This window comes from Ostrea edulis, chromosome 2 (genome assembly GCF_947568905.1).
Source record: "Ostrea edulis chromosome 2, xbOstEdul1.1, whole genome shotgun sequence".
NCBI classification, from domain to species: Eukaryota; Metazoa; Mollusca; class Bivalvia; order Ostreida; family Ostreidae; genus Ostrea; species Ostrea edulis.
Genome location: NC_079165.1, coordinates 2,383,224 through 2,400,735, shown reverse-complemented (window position 1 = coordinate 2,400,735; position 17,512 = coordinate 2,383,224).

Here is a 17,512-nt window from a genome sequence, read left to right as displayed (position 1 = left end):
GCGTTATCTCGCGAGGCCACGTGCAGTTACAGAATCTCTTCATGCAGGGAGGAGAAGATTTCCAAATCGTATCTAATACAGCATGCGCTGGTTTCAAAGGAATTAGTGTTAGCTCTGTGTTTTGTAACCAGCAGAGACGTGAGGCAATGTTTACAATACTTTTGAAAATGGGTATTAGTGTTGCATTAAAGTTCTAATATTACTGTTAGTATTAATCAACAAGGTTAATAATAATAATTATTTAGTTACTGTTGATTATAGTCAATATTTTAGGTAAACACTTATGTGTATTTAGTTGCATCGTTAAATTTATTAAAACGAGTAACATCAGTATTATGCAAATTGCGTTCACTTGATTTGTATATTTAAACAGGGAAGCATTTCTTCGAAGACTTGTTTTGCAATTTTTAATTATGCAGTTACAAATATTATCCAGAAACCAATCTTTAACTTATTTCGTTTGGATCTCAAAAGCTACAGAACTCGATAACAAAATCTTAATTAGCATATGAGATGCGGTCTGCAATCATTTATTCTCAATAACTAGCTCTAACCTTTGAGTGAAAAGTTTTCGAATGGGACGTAAGACAATATTTAAACAAAGAAACAACCATTTGACCTGAAAAACAATTGGGTTTTTTCCCCCATAGTTTGGAGGAATTAAGCCTCTGCACGTCCTGGCTCCCTGTCGTACTTACCTATAATTAAATAAATATCAATATCTAATATCGTGACGAAAATATGATCCAATATCCCTCCTATTCTCATTTTTCATTTTGATATCGATGTTCTTCTTCTCTGCACGAATTATTTGCCGACATGTAGTTTTAGTTTAAATAAAATTCATTTATTTTTCCATTTTATTTGTTTAAAATGCTTAACTAAAGTGTTTCTAATGGTCAACCAAAATTTGAATATCAGTTTTTTAGCTACAAGTCAGATACAGCTCTCACAATTTTTGCCATGTTTTTGTTTACATATAGATTGCTTATTAGAAAATAGCATGTTTAAAACAAAATGATTTGTGCTAATCACTAGAAACTATTTGATTGTGTTCAGAATTAACTTGTAAATTGAAAACTCTGCTTTAAACGAACTTTCACTAGTATATTTAACCCATGTAAAGAAAAACATGGCACGAACCTTGTTTACATAACAATGAATTGTGAGCTCTGTATCTCCCATATACCTCGACAACTGACATTCAAATGTTTGCCGACCATTAGAAACATCTTAGTTAAACATTTTAAACATTATAAATGGAAAAATAAAATTAGAAAATTTTCAGCTCAAATCGTGTCCATGCCCTTTTAATGAAAGCTAGGTCATGAAACGTATTTATTTCAAGTCCATATTATTGAATTCTCACATAAACAATATCATTCCCTAGTTCAGAAAAAAAAGCAGCACGTATAAAACCACTCTTTAAACCCATTGAATTTGAGGTTTACCAATCAGTTTTTTCTTATTGGAGGTAGTGATTGCATGGAAAATAAATAAATCTATGAACCTATTTTTGATTTTTTAATAATTAGTACAGATGTTTCAGACGGTGTTTAAGATTGATACAAAAACGGGGAGTGATACTTTTACATCAAATTAAAGATAAGGCATTATATAATCTAGTTCGTCAATGGCCTACATTTTTGCAGTTACTCCCCTTACATCGGAAGTTGGGGGGCGTGCTTACGATTGTGGTCCTAAGCTTCACATAAATAGTATTAACAAATAGTGTACCAAATTCTTTAGTATACCAAGTTTTAACAGGTTGTATTATATCTATGACAAAAATAATGTTTAATTTCTTCGATTTTATGTACTTTGTCAAATTGTGTGTGTGTGTGGGGGGGGGGGGGGGGGGTTATAGATGTATTTGACGTTTATTTTTGTCCAAATTACGCAATTAATACCGAGGAGTTCAACAGTAATCCGTTTTAAAAACAACAGACACCTAGAATTAAAAGCACAATGAAAGCATGCGATACAATCAGGCACATAGCATCGTAAGGGGGGAGGGGGGGGGGTTGACTTCATAATATTGCCTAAAATTTCTTGACAAGTAAATTTCAAAACAAAAAAAAAAAAATGATAAAATCCAAAACTCGATAAGGAAGGCGGCAGGGGGTGATTTTTCAATTCCATTCATCGGTTTTTTACATTTCCACTACCATTGATCATGACAATGCTTTTTTATAGGGGGGGGGGGGCAGTCTATCCGACTATAGATCATTATTTATTGGCACCTAGTGTACATTTAGCAACAAGTAGTTTTGTTCAGTGTGAAACGATAAATTGATAATGTACATGTATGCGTTGGTTTTGCATGTGTTTTTAGGCATATCGAATTGCATGGGGGTTTGTGTGTGTGTGTGTGTGTGTGTGTGTGTGTGTGTGTGTGTGTGTGTGTGTGTGTGTGTGTATTGGTCGTCGAAAACATTGATAAAAATTAATAATGAAAAATTGCTGATATATTAAGGACATCAGGATTCTGATCTAAAGAAATTGAGGACTAGGTAATATTTACATACTTTATTACATCATAACCATGCATTGCTTGTGAGAAAACCACACTAGGGACACATATAAACGTATTTAGTGACTAAAATATTTCGTTCAATTATACTATTTTTAAGTCATTACACTTAATTATTAGAAAATTTTTTAACTGACAATTGATTGCAATCAAAACTTTTTCTATTTATTCCTTATATGGCACTGTCAACTGAGGACCGCAATTTGCTGCGCGCCCTCTGTAATCAGGGGGAAATAACTCGCATAGCGTTATGAAAAATGTAGGCCATGCAACTTATCATTGTGTCAAATGCTGTCTGACGTGTTTCATACCGCTTGTTAGGCCGTTCTTGGCACATTGATTTTGACTACGGATAACTCCGTTTACCTGATCAGGAGATAGGGCTCACGGCGGGTGTGACCGGTCAACAGGGGATGCTTACTCCTCCTAGGCACCTGATCCCACCTCTGGTGTGTCCAGGGGTCCGTGTTTGCCCGACTATCTATTTTGTATTGCTTATAGGAGTTATGAGATTGATCACTGTTCGTTATCTTCACCTTTCATCATTTACATCAAGATCTCCATTTACTTCCATATGAACTAGCAGTGCGGCTGCTTACGAGTAGTTTAGCTCTTTTTAGAGCCAATTATTCACCACAGCAGACATATTTTCGCCCCCTAGAAATAAATGACCAAGGAATTCTTTTATTATGTTTTTTAATTTATTTTATTTTTTTTTTACATATGTTAGTAGCAATGTTTTTTTTTGTTTTTTGTTTTTGTTGTTGTTTTTTGTTGTTGAAAATATCAATATTGGTTTTCTAGATTATTACGGCGCTATGAGCACTATGGTGTCACCCATCCCCTTAAATACATGCTACAGGGTGATTAATAAGATGAATAGGCATTATTCAGCTCGCATTATTAAAACTGTAAATAATGAACTGATATTCATTATGGAATTTATTCCACTTAGAATATTATCACTGTCGCTTCGGATATGTACTTAGTACATATACTTTTATGTATGTTAAATGCAATATTTCATTCCTGAGAGTTGAATTTCTATGAAATTGATGTATTATCATGATTAGGGTTTCTGCATGTGATGAAATCCTCTGCAGAGCTAATGTTACACGAAGAAAAAAAGAATGAAACGACACAGTAAATTCATCAGAACAACAAAACGACAATAATGCAAAGATGGATCGGGGTGCGTGGGTGAAATTACTGACGAAATAATACTTAATAACAATCAAACCATGCATAACGTAAAAATACATGACAAATATCAACACGTATTTATCACTTTAGGAAGGACAAGTTTCTTCATATACATGTTCACTTTACATTTTCAATTGTTGTTTGTAGCACATTTGTTAATCGTGTTTATATAGATTTACTGCTGAAACCATCGAGTTTTATGGGGTTTGGACGAATCCAGGAAATTTAAGGGGGTACTCCCCCCCCCCCCCCCCCCCCCTCCGTTTCACGGCGATATGATATAGCTAAGCATTATTTTGCTCTTTCTGTAGTTTCGACACTACTCTCCCCCAGTTCTACCCCAATATTTGTTGATGTGAAGATTGTTTTTATTTTTAATATCAATTTCAAAAGTATTACTCATCAATATTACTACAGCAAGTGCCATCTTCTGGTGTCCTGCTTTCTGGTAAAAGGTGGATAACTCCTATCATGCATAGTAGAATCCCCTTGATTTCCTGTTAGCTGACGATCTCGAAGTAGACGATATACATGCAGTCAAATAAAGTGATTTGTGAACACATCTCTCAAAGGACACAATGATGAAAGTAAGTTTTCCACATAGCGTACTTAGGCCTAGTTACGAAATAATCATTGATTTTTTTGTGTGCTCAAAATGACGAATTTACGTAATTCGCGTTTCCTCGGCCTGCGCATAATATCACATTACCAGCATTTTAAATTAATTTACGTTCATTAACACTGTACATGTTATGAAAGAAGGTGTTGCACGTCTCATGTTAATTCCCCTAAAGGTGTGGAGTGAAAGATTGATAAAATAAAGTTATTCAAATATATAATAAAGCCAATTGGAACTTTTATCTCAATTCAAACATTTTGTGATGTTTTTCGAAATGACCACATTATACGTATAACGTTTTTTTTTTTTTTTTTTTTTTTTTTTTTTTTTTTTTTTGGTAATCCAATTTTTTATTTCTTTGCAAGTGTTTTTGAATCGCAAATAATTAAAATCGCATATATTTACATCAAATGTGTATCATGTCTTACAAGATACGAATAACTCATTGTGTAGAAACTCACCATTTTAATTATCTTAAACGGTGGCCAGCTGTTATCACTTTACACGCACCTGCAGTTAACTTATTGGGTGATAAAACACGTAACATTTATGTCTGTTCTGTACAAAATTGAAGCTTTGTAACTCTAAACTTCGACATGGAGAATCGCAAAGAACTACGCAAACAAATAAAAACAGTGTTTGGGAGTATATTCGAAAAGTTTGTGATACGCTAAAAAAAAAAAAAAAAAAAGTTATACAGGTATATTGTAAAGGAGGTTGATTTTCCCTGTCAACAAAGATGTAGTCATATAATCCATTATTTGATATGTTTAGATATGCAAGATGGGGCTTGAACTCTAGTATTCAAAGCCCAAATCCTCACAGGAATATCCCCCAATGAAATATACAAGTCTAAGGGCATAAGGAATGAAATCAAGGGCTCATTTCCAGAACGGTGTACTACTTTGACAAAGTTATCTGAGTGCTTGACACGTATAGAACTGGCTTAGTCAATGATTGGGGAAAACTCGACGTTCAGCATGTAAAACAGAAAATTACAAAAATGTCAGGTCTATATTTATGGGGAAAAAAAACTGTACTTAAATATAAATATGTATTGTAAAAATATGTATCACGTAATATTCCAATTCTTCAAAGGTTCGAGTTTTGGTTATAATGAACAAACATTCTAAGAGAGAAATTACTTTTAACGTATGAAACACCACCAGCACTATTACTGGTTTTCCAAGGGGCACTTGGTGGACTCCACCTGGACTAATCTGACAGCCTACCAAACCTATATACCGTCTTCTCATCTGATGTATAATTGTCACTCACTTTAACTCGTTTTATCTGTTTAATGTCCTAATCTTTTAGAGCTCCAGACTTGACATCGACCTGAATAGATCATTGGTAGAGCTGCAGTGATACAGGGGTTCCAGGTTCTTATCTCAGTGTAGACACATATTTTAGAACATGCCCAATTCCTTATCATTTCATGTGTATAATATATTTTACATGAATGCTAAGAATTGGGTGGTTTCTATTACATACGGAAGCCGATAGGTGCCAGGGTATAGAATTAATATTTATTTAACTGGCAGCCGCCACTTAATTTATGTGGCGGCCGCCACTTATTAACTGGCTACCGCCATATATAAATTAACTGGCGGCCGCCAGTTATTTTATCTGGCGGCCGCCATTTAATTCATATATGGCGGCTGCCAATTGCAAAAACAATGTAATTCGTATCACTGAGTGATTATTTTTGGAAAGATTTAGAATAGTACGCAAACACGCAGCATCGTTTTTCAAAGTGTATAGGGACAGTCGGAGGAGAAATTGTCTTCTACAATTGTCGACAAGCAAAAAAGGAACCTAAAATGTCTCTTTTGTCCAAACTTCGTACTCCTAAATTGGAGGGAGGGGGCTCCGTTCATACTTCAATTGATCAGTCAATTCATTATTACATTTTTACCATTCATTACTACCACCAAAAGAGTGGGGTGGGGGTCAATCCGCCAATTAATCTTATTTCACATGTGAAAATAATTATAGTTTGCATGTGAAAATAATAGAAATTGAACGTTGTCAAAAAAAATGGAGGGTCAGCCCCGTGGTTCTACGTATTTAACAGTACAATAGAAAAACAATAATTTAATGCTCTTAATTGTGTATATATATATATATATATATATATATATATATCACATACATATTACTAAGCATTGGGAGGGATTGCACCCCTTTCATTTTGAGAGAGAGATAGAGAAAGAGAGAGGAATTGAATAACTGGTGACAGCCATATAAATGATTTAATTTGAGTCTCGGCCGCCATATAAATTAAGTGGCGGCCGCCACTTAATTTATCTGGCGGCCGCCAGATAATTTCTATGGCGATCGCCAGTTAAATTAACTGGCGGCCGCCATATAATTAACTGGCGGCCACCATATAAATTAACTGGCGGCCGCCACATAAATTAACTGGCGGCCGCCATATAATTAACTGGCGGCCACCATATAAATTAACTGGCGGCTGCCACATAAATTAACTGGCGGCCGCCAGATAATAAATGGCGGCCGCCAGTTAAATAAATATTAATTCTATACCCTGGCACCTATCGGCTTCCGTAATTACAGAGTCCGTGAACACTGACACACATTTTAGAACTATGTCACGCCCAATTCTTTATCATTTCCTGTGTATGATAGCATGGAATCTTTTACATGAATGCTAATAATTTTATGGTTTCTTTTACAGTGTCCGTAAACACTCACACGTTTGCCATCCTGATTAGCAAATAAGCTGCCAAAAAATTTAGAGGATTGAATGTATGACTAATAAAACCACATACTAATATTGTCCAAAGCATTTGTTTCAAACAGGAACACACTTGCCAGGGTGTGGCGTACTGGTCAAGATTGATCGTATGTACTGGCACAGAGCCTAGTGCTTGAAGCTCTGGTAATCTCCATGGAACATAATGGGTGTAACATGATGTATCTCTTCACTCTACGAGGTATCTTCAATTTGCTCACACGAACGGTTGCCATATTGCCGATTAACTGCGCATATTCAATTTAAAAAGCCCTAGCAGTTACCCCTACAAAATTTGAAACCAATTGTTTATATAACGACAATTTCTCTAAGTTTAATGCTAGTAGATTGGAAACAATGACCTTTTTTTAAAACTTAAATTGTGTAAAACATCTAAATGATATCTTCTTTAATGTTATTGATGTTTAAAAAAACTAAATAGAAATTCGCAACCCCAGGGGTTTTACTCGAGAACAGGTCTGAATTTGTCAAATTGCGTAAATGTTACAGTACATGCATGTATATTATATTATGTAAAGCCTTTCATCAGTATAGGCACTTTGGGGGCATTTAAGTTTTAAGAACGCATCGCTTTTTTTTTCTATCCTTTTTCTGAATCTTGGAATTTAGTTTAGATATTCAGAACAGTTTCTTTCTAGATTTTCCTTGGGACTAATACTCAGGTGACCGATAAGGCCTGTGGGCCTCTTGTTGTTCTAGCGGAATATGATATATTCTTCATAAACATTTTCCTGATGTAAAACCTATTTTTGTCGGTCGGCGTGATGATGAAAATTGAAATGAATGTAGAAAAACAAATCTGCGAGTTGTCTTTCCTTTGTTGTGAATTTGTTACTTATTATCATGGTTGCTGTGAAAATTCAGCTGTTATAATATTTTCATACCCGTAAATTCTAGAGAAAGTTCGGGGAAATTGCTGTTACCCTACATTCGTCCTGTCACACTTTCTTCTTCCTCAAGCTTCTCTTTCATTTTAAGCAGTAACCAATTAATCTTATGAAATATGATAAGTGGTGTCCTGTAGATTTGCAATAAGGTTTCGGAATTCTCATTTTCACCCTATGCATGGCCCAGATGGTGGTCGAAAAATGATGGGTTTTTCATCTTCTAAAATTAGACCTGGTTCCAAGAACTCTTCTTACAATTTACGCTGTAGCCAAAGCATATTTTGGAAGATGATTGGTAGTATCATCTAGTTGTGCAATAAGATTTCGGAATTTTCATTTTCATGGGGTTTTTCTTTAATACGAACAAGAAGTGTTTGTGAAACACAAATGCCCCCGATAATAGCCAATTCCGAAGATGACCAAGGTCACATGGACAAACATCTTGGTACCATGCAGTAGAAAGATCTTGTCACAAGAAATGCCCATGTACAATATGAAAGCTCTAATATTTACCATTTAGAAGTTACGACCAATGTAAAAAAAAATAATTAAAAGTAGGTCAAATGTCAAGTTCAAAAGGTTTAGTACCAACGAAAAGGTTTTGTCACAAGGAATACGCATGTGAAATATCAAAGCTCTATCACTTACTGTTCAAAAGTTATTAGCAAGGTTAAAATGTGAGACATGATTACAGAATGACAGACAGGACAAAAACAGTATGCCCCCAGATCATCGATCTCGGGGGATAAAAATCCTGGTTCCCTGAGCTCCTCTTACATTTCACCCAGTAACCAAATCAAGTTTTGGAAGGTAAATGGTTGTGTCCAAATTCATTTTCAAGTTTTGCCTGGAAGATTTTGCTGTAATCTTTACTAATTCAAATGTTTGTTTTAAATATTCTGTTCCTTAATTCTGTAACAAATTCGGTAAATGGTTCCGTTTTGTTGTGTTTCTCAGGTAACCCAAATACTAAATGTACTGGAAATCTTCGAAACATCAGTTCCAATGGAGAATAACCAGCACATGCATGCTCTGTGCACTTGTATGCATGAACTAAAGAAAGGATATATTTCCCCAATCTTGCTTTTCTTTGTTTTCCAGAGTCCCTAACATATTGATTAGCGTCCTGTTAAATAGTTTACCTTCCAATTGGTATAGGATGGTATGGTGTTGTCCTTGATTTTTTTCATCTTCGTTATGAAATGTGAAGATAACGAACAGTGACCAATCTCATAACTCCCACAAGCAATACACAATAGAGAGTTGGGCAAACACGGACTCCTGGATATACCAGAGGTGGGACCAGGTGCCCAGAAGGAGTAAGTATCCCCTGTCGACCGGTCACAACCGCCATGAGCCCTATATCTTGATCAGGTAAACAGAGTTATCCGTAGTTAAAATTAGTGTGCCAAGAACGGCCTAAGAATCGGTCTGAAACAAATCTGACAGCATTTAACCTAATGATTGGTTGTATTGGCAATTCCTTCTATGCAAGACTCTAAGGTTAGATAATCTGAACAGGATAATGAGACATACATGTGATATTCATCGATGGTGCCTTCTGACAAGACAATTGTCTTCTCAAATATGGAATATTGCTTCATAAATCTGGAAAGTTGTCGATGGAAAAGATGAAATCATCGCGTTTGTCATAAAGATGAGTTGTTAGTTTGCCGTTAATATTTATTTTCAATGGGTTGTAAAGTTTAGGAATCCAGTAGAACAGTAGGTATCCCATTGACTGGAATATTATCGCAATTCACCTTTGAATTAGAACGCTTTACCCGATATACATGTAGTATTGCGTTGTGTGACGACACAATTGAATGAGACGATTGAACAATTTGAATGACACGTTTGATGTAATACAGCAAGAGTTTTCATTGGCCGATTACAGCCCGCCCACTTTCTCGAGCGGATTCAGTGTAGCTGGAGAACTGTACATAGGTCTCTGAAAAGATCCACCTCTTATAAAAACCTTCGATTTACGGGTCACAAAAAGCTGCGGACGGTTGAGGCCTGAAATCGCTTTAGTGCCAATAAAGAATTGAATTGAATTGAATTGAAATCGGTGTATTCTTGTGTTGCTGTCTCAAACTCAATATAAAAAAATCTTAACATATTTTCCTACTATATACTTGCGTCCAAACATACCTTCAAATATTCATTAAAGCCACACACCACCCGAAAACTCGCAGCTTCAAATGATTTCGTTTGTTGACGTAGCCATGTTAGGTAGCCGGTCAATTCGAACTCTTGCTATTGGTATCTATTCATAAAATCGGTTGTAAGTTATGTATTCGCTCTTCATTTATTATCAACACGAATAATTAACATTTTTGTACCAGTTTTTGTAAAGGTAAAATAAGCTGTAGATGAACGAATATGCTACATAAGGACATTAGATGGAGACCGGCCGGCGCGGCCGCTCATGACTAATGAAAGCCGCACTGCCGTGAGTTTAGCTATATGAATAATTATCATTTAATAGGATTGGGGTGGTATATTATTTAAACAATTTAGCTAAAATATTTGTGGGGTATTAGTACACATCTAGACGCTATTGTGCCAATATGGAAATGAACCGGGATTCGAATTGACTGGCTACCTAACATGGTTACGTCTACGAACGAAATCATCAAAAGCTGTGATCGAGTCTTTGGGTCGTATGGGGCTTTAATAAATATTTGAAGGTAAGTTTGGACACAAGTATAGTAGGAAAATATGTTAGGAATTTGTTTATATTACATTTATGAGACAACAACACAAGAATACAACTTTTTCTCTTTCTTCCTTTGAAGTTTTTTTTCCATCTAGCATCTGGCCGTCATGTTTTCAAATGCTGACTACTCCCGTATAAGGGAATTTGGGCGGACTTATACATATGGACCAATGAGAGTTTTTGTTGCATTTCGCAATTGCATTACAAACAGATTCAATTATGTCGTCACACAACGCAATACTATATCGGCCAAAGCGTTCTAATTCAAAGGTGAATTGCGATAAATGTGTTTTAAACTGAAGCATTGTTTTTGAAGAATTTCATCTTTTGAAAGGGCAGTTTGAGTATAAGTACAATTACCAAATGTGTAATTAATGCCAAGTTCGTTTAAAATACAATTGTAAAAGATTATTTGTCGAAATGCGCATCTGGTGCATCAAAATTGGTACCGTATAAGATTTACATTATGACCCCTGGGTCGAGGCCTCTGCTGGTGGACTGTTAGTCCCCGAGGGTCTCTACAGCCCAGTAGCTAAGTACTTCGTTATTAGCTTGAAAATATGGATGTATATTTAATTGCTGTGATAAAATATAGAAATTAAATTCATTTGAAAATTAAGGATTATCTCCCTTATGCATAGCTCTTATCCTTCCACGAATTTGGCTCCACTTTTTGGCACTCTGTTTTCCCCTAAAATAGCTCTAACAAGTATGTTGTTATTTCGGATTTCAAAACTTTCGGTTGAGCATCACTAAAGAAACATTGTTTGTCGAAATGCGCATCTGGTGCATCAAAATTGGTACCGTATAAGTTTTGTCAGTTGGAACCGAAACATTCCTCAGGTAACGTATCTAATTTTTTGATCACTTCTGGTTTACTAAACACAGAAGGATAGATACATGTAGAGAAGAAGTTCTGTTGCCTATTGAAAATCCGAGGTTCTCTGAATTTTGGACCTTTTGAAATAAGTGATTTCAGGTCGTCGTGTTCAGCTATATCGACATCACAAGTAATGACATCTCCAGCTGGACTACATGTATATTTGAAAAAAGACGAAGAACACTTAAGTGGATTAAGTACATGTATATGATGGTCTATATCTAGATACTGCAAAATTTGTAATTAAATGTTTGAAGTATATATTTGTAGGAGACTTGAACTTGAAATAAGTTTGAATACAAGACTGAACTATTTTATGACGGAGGATGTTGTTTATGTTGACGGCATCTATTCCTTTGTTAATAATAGAGCCTGTGACGAACAACATTCATAATCATAGAATTCAGTCCATATTCTTGTACTGAAAAATCCAAGTATGAACTAGCTTTGGCTTCTTCAAACATGTCAAATAACGTATGTAAAAAAAACTCGCAATGGAGCAGAGTATAGATTTGTGCGAATATGATGTGTACTTAATTGTCTATTGACGCAAGGTAAAAGTGAATCAAGCGTGAGATCGTGTATACTTGGACTTATATGAACTATGTCCATGACTGCGTTTCCGTCTTTGAGTACTTGTAAAGAGTCCCATCACATTCACGTTATTTCCTTGTGGACTAGTAAAATTTCCTACATGGTATACACCGGTCGACAGAGGATGCTTACTCCTCCTAAGTAGGCACCTGATCCCACCTCTGGTGTGTCCAAGGGTCCGTGTTTTCCCAACTATCTATTTTGTATTGCTTACAGGAGTTATGAGATTGATCACTGTTCATTATCTTCGTCTTGCATTATCATTGCATCTATATGGAAATGCAGTACCTAGAACATTTACATGTCAAATTCTCAAAAGTTTTGGTACAGAAACTACGGCTGGTGAGATTATTTATTTAGCAATGGAATTTCTAGTGTTCAATCAAACACATGAGATCTAAGACGGAATCATCAAAATTATCTCGGGGCATGACAATCTTTAATTTGGGTATACGAATTTTCATTTCTGGACCAAAGCTGGCTATTTAACGATTGTACATATGATAAATCGAAGAATAATCCGAGGGACACCAACCATTCTATTAGAGCCTGTGTCCCTTATACATTGTAGGCTCCACAGAGTGACACATGTTTATACTGGGCGACATGTCAACCACTATTGTCTCGTTATTGTTTATATTCATTGAAGAAGATATAACGAGTGACAAATGTGTCCATCAGCAGAGATACATGCTCGATGGTTAGATGAAAGGAGAAGATAACGAACAATGAGATGCATGCTCGATGGTTAGATGAACAATGAGATGCATGCTCGATGGTTAGATGAAAGGAGAAGATAACGAACAGTGAGATGCATGCTCGATGGTTAGATGAACAATGCGATGCATGCTCGATGGTTAGATGAACAGTGAGATGCATGTTCGATGGTTAGATGAACAATGAGATGCATGTTCGATGGTTAGATGAAAGGAGAAGATAACGAACAGTGAGATGCATGCTCGATGGTTAGATGAAAGGAGAAGATAATGAACAGTGATCGATCTCATAACTCCTATACATAAATCAGAATTGCATCAGATACACACTAGAATTATTTGCATTCAGGGATATATTGTACATCAAAGTATTTCTATTTTACGACGTAAATGCAAGTTTCTTGTACATTTACTCACATCCGTCACTACTATGAAGCTGACCAATTGATTCATAGCATTCCAAAATTGTAACATTCATGTCGCCAGGGTAAAGGGAGTTCCAATCTCGAGGGGTGGGGATGTGAATTCCACGCAGTTTTTTTTTTATTGAAATTGCATTTATTTTTTACATTATGACTCCTGCGTCGAGGCCTCTGCTGGTGGACTGTTAGTCCCCGAGGGTCTCTACAGCCCAGTAGCTAAGTACTTCGTTACAAGCTTGAAAATACGGATGTATATTTAATTGCTGTTATAAAATTTAGAAATTCATTTCAAAATTAAGGATTATCTCCCTCATGCATAGCTCTTATCTTTGGACGAATTTGGCGCCATTTTTTTTGGCACGCTGTTTTTGGCTATATTTAGCTCTAAAACTTCATAGTTATTTCGGATTTCAAACATTTCGGTTGAGCATCACTGAAGAGACATTATTTGTCGAAATGCGCATCTGGTGCATCAAAATTGGTACCGTATAAGTTTCACATACAACTCATATACTTGAAATTTGATCCTCTCAATTTTCGTTTACACTGTAGACCAAGGGGTTGCTGGGACTTTTAAGACTGCGAAAATATGTTAATCGTGCACGATTTATGCGACGTAAACATAGAAAAGATCGGTATATTAATGAAGAAACACTCGAGTAACACGGTTTACAAAGCACGAAGAGGTGAACAATTTTAGCTATGCATTAAATGTCAAGACTGTCAATGCAATAAATTATTTTACTTGTAAAAAACAATTTCAAATTTCTTTTCGAATGGTAGAGAAAAATAACCCATTGTGTGGTCATTAGTGATGATGCATTGCCTATATCATCCACTGAGTGGTCATTAGTGACGATGCATTGCCTATATCATCCACTGAGTGGTCATTAGTGACGATGCATTGCCTATATCATCCACTGAGTGGTCATTAGTGACGATGCATTGCCTATATCATCCACTGAGTGGTCATTAGTGACGATGCATTGCCTATATCATCCACTGAGTGGTGATTAGTGACGATGCATTGCCTATATCATCCACTGAGTGGTGATTAGTGACGATGCATTGCCTATATCATCCACTGAGTGGTCATTAGTGACGATGCATTGCCTATATCATCCACTGAGTGGTGATTAGTGACGATGCATTGCCTATATCATCCACTGAGTGGTGATTAGTGACGATGCATTGCCTATATCATCCACTGAGTGGTCATTAGTGACGATGCATTGCCTATATCATCCACTGAGTGGTCATTAGTGACGATGCATTGCCTATATCATCCACTGAGTGGTCATTAGTGACGATGCATTGCCTATATCATCCACTGAGTGGTCATTAGTGACGATGCATTGCCTATATCATCCACTGAGTGGTCATTAGTGACGATGCATTGCCTATATCATCCACTGAGTGGTCATTAGTGACGATGCATTGCCTATATCATCCACTGAGTGGTGATTAGTGACGATGCATTGCCTATATCATCCACTGAGTGGTGATTAGTGACGATGCATTGCCTATATCATCCACTGAGTGGTGATTAGTGACGATGCATTGCCTATATCATCCACTGAGTGGTGATTAGTGACGATGCATTGCCTATATCATCCACTGAGTGGTGATTAGTGACGATGCATTGCCTATATCATCCACTGAGTGGTCATTAGTGACGATGCATTGCCTATATCATCCACTGAGTGGTCATTAGTGACGATGCATTGCCTATATCATCCACTGAGTGGTCATTAGTGACGATGCATTGCCTATATCATCCACTGAGTGGTCATTAGTGACGATGCATTGCCTATATCATCCATTGAGTTGTCATTAGTGATGGGTGTATTTAGGTGATTTATTGTCTATATCATCCACAATTTTCATAAGACCTTCAAGGTGAATAAGACGAAGATTTGTTTTGATAGATGTTTCGACAATGAAGAATGCTTCAGCAATAAGGTGGAATCACAGCGGAGACTTGTTGTCGATGTTTTCAATGTTGTGACGAACATGACATACACAATACAAATCTATACTTTGAACAACTTATAATTTCGTACAACTCATCAAAAATTGCGATTTTGTACAAGTTATCCCTCGCAAAAATATACCTGTACAGATTAAACGAGGCTAACAAATGTAGAAATTAAAAGTACGGTAGTCTGTTCAACTTACATTGAACTCTGTTATATTGAAGTAAAAATAAATCCCCAAGAACATTATTTATATAGTCCATGATCAACATTGCTTACATTGAACTTTGGATATAATGAACAATTCAGGTCGGTGCCCTGAATTTCAATACGTCTGGAGTAGACGTATGTACGTAGAAGCAGGGTTACAGAGAAATCCATGGAATCATATGTTCATACTCAATTATCATATAACGATATCATCCCATAGTTAAAGTATACCCGGACATAATTATATATTACATTTTGGAGCAAAAGTTCTCTTGCATATTTGACCATCAATTCCCTCCCCTTTCAGCGATATCCGAGGACACCGATGCAAATGTTAATTGTAAGGACGTGTTATTTAAAAATTAAACATAATTTACACCGGAAAATTTCTACCTTTATATGAGTTACAGGTGAAATAAATGTCCGAATAGGATATCACGGTTTACAGTGACTATGATACTGGGAAAATCATAAGACAGTTTGGATATAGAAACCGCTACTGGCTTACCATTACATGCTTTTAGTTTAATATAACCCTCGGTTTTCAAAATTGCATATCAATTTAAACATATACATGGTATTAGCCTGGAAATTCTATAATAGTAGTTCAATATTACGGTACATGTAACTTATGGGTAAAATTGGCAGAACACATTACAAGTTATGTAGCAACCATAACGGGTCAAATCTTGTCGGATGTCTACCCTAGTACATGCACCACATGAAAGGCGCGACTGTCATCTCTGATGTCGGATTTCTACCCTAGGACCACATGAAAGGCACGACGCTCATCTATGACGTCGGATTTCTACTTTAGGACCACGTAAAAGGCATGACTGTCATCTCAGACGAACATGTACGATCGGAATTTGGTATTCCTTTACAGACTCATCGTCTCAAGCCACGGTCCACAATCCGCATATAGCTCTCTCCAGATGGAAGAGGATCGTACATATTGACCGTGGTTTACGACGATGTTACGGATTACGAATATCAAAATATTTTTTAATAATATTAAAATGTTTTCCTTATCCGTAAAGCGATCTGTCAACATTTCTATAACCAGGTCATTTAATTTGAGTTATTTCGGAAAGTTCTTTTCTGATTTTGTTTTCTTTGGAATAAATCTTAGCAAGGTGTATCGACGTTTATTTCAAATAATCTTCAAGGCACTGGTTTTGTAATCGCAATGTAATCGTAGTTTAAATCATATATATTTCAACTTTTCAAGTCCGATTGATCTGCCACTCGTTTTTGCTTACCTAAGTCGAAAGTTCTAGTGGAGTTAAGGAAACATAATTAGGATGCAGATGTTTCAAATAGTCTCAAGAGGTGCTCAACCAGGAAAGTCACATCTTGAAGAAAGCTTTTTATCAAATCAAGATATAGGGCTCATGGCGGGTGTGTCCGATCGACAGGGGATGTCTACTCCTCCTAGGCACCTGATTTCACCTCTGGTATATCCAGGGGTCTGTGTTTACCCAACGCTCTATTTTGTATTCTTTATAGGAGTTATGAGATTGATCACTGCTCGTTATCTTCACTTTTTCTTAATAGAACTCCAGTTCAAACTGCGGTCGGGCAGGGAAACACCAGGGGTTTAAAACTTTACATAATAACATGTCGGAAGTTATTCTTAGGGGAAAAAGTCTACAATTTGTGGAAATTATCATCTTTGCTAGCCAAGGGTTTACGATCCGATCCGCTTCTCTACAACCCTTGACTGCGTTAAAACGATTTTCGTAGCTTTGAGTGGCCACCTCTAGCGGAAGGATAAAACAAACTGTTTGGTTTACATCATGTTCAACCAATGAAAATGCGTTTTTCATCTACACTTTGTGTGTTGTTAAAATAAAAATAGCTTCAATCAGTGAGTTACACTGTTTTAAATGCGTAAATCATTTAAAATCAATAAACATTGTTTCGTAGGCAAAGCCTCATTGCACAGTCTACACACCACCATGTTGTATG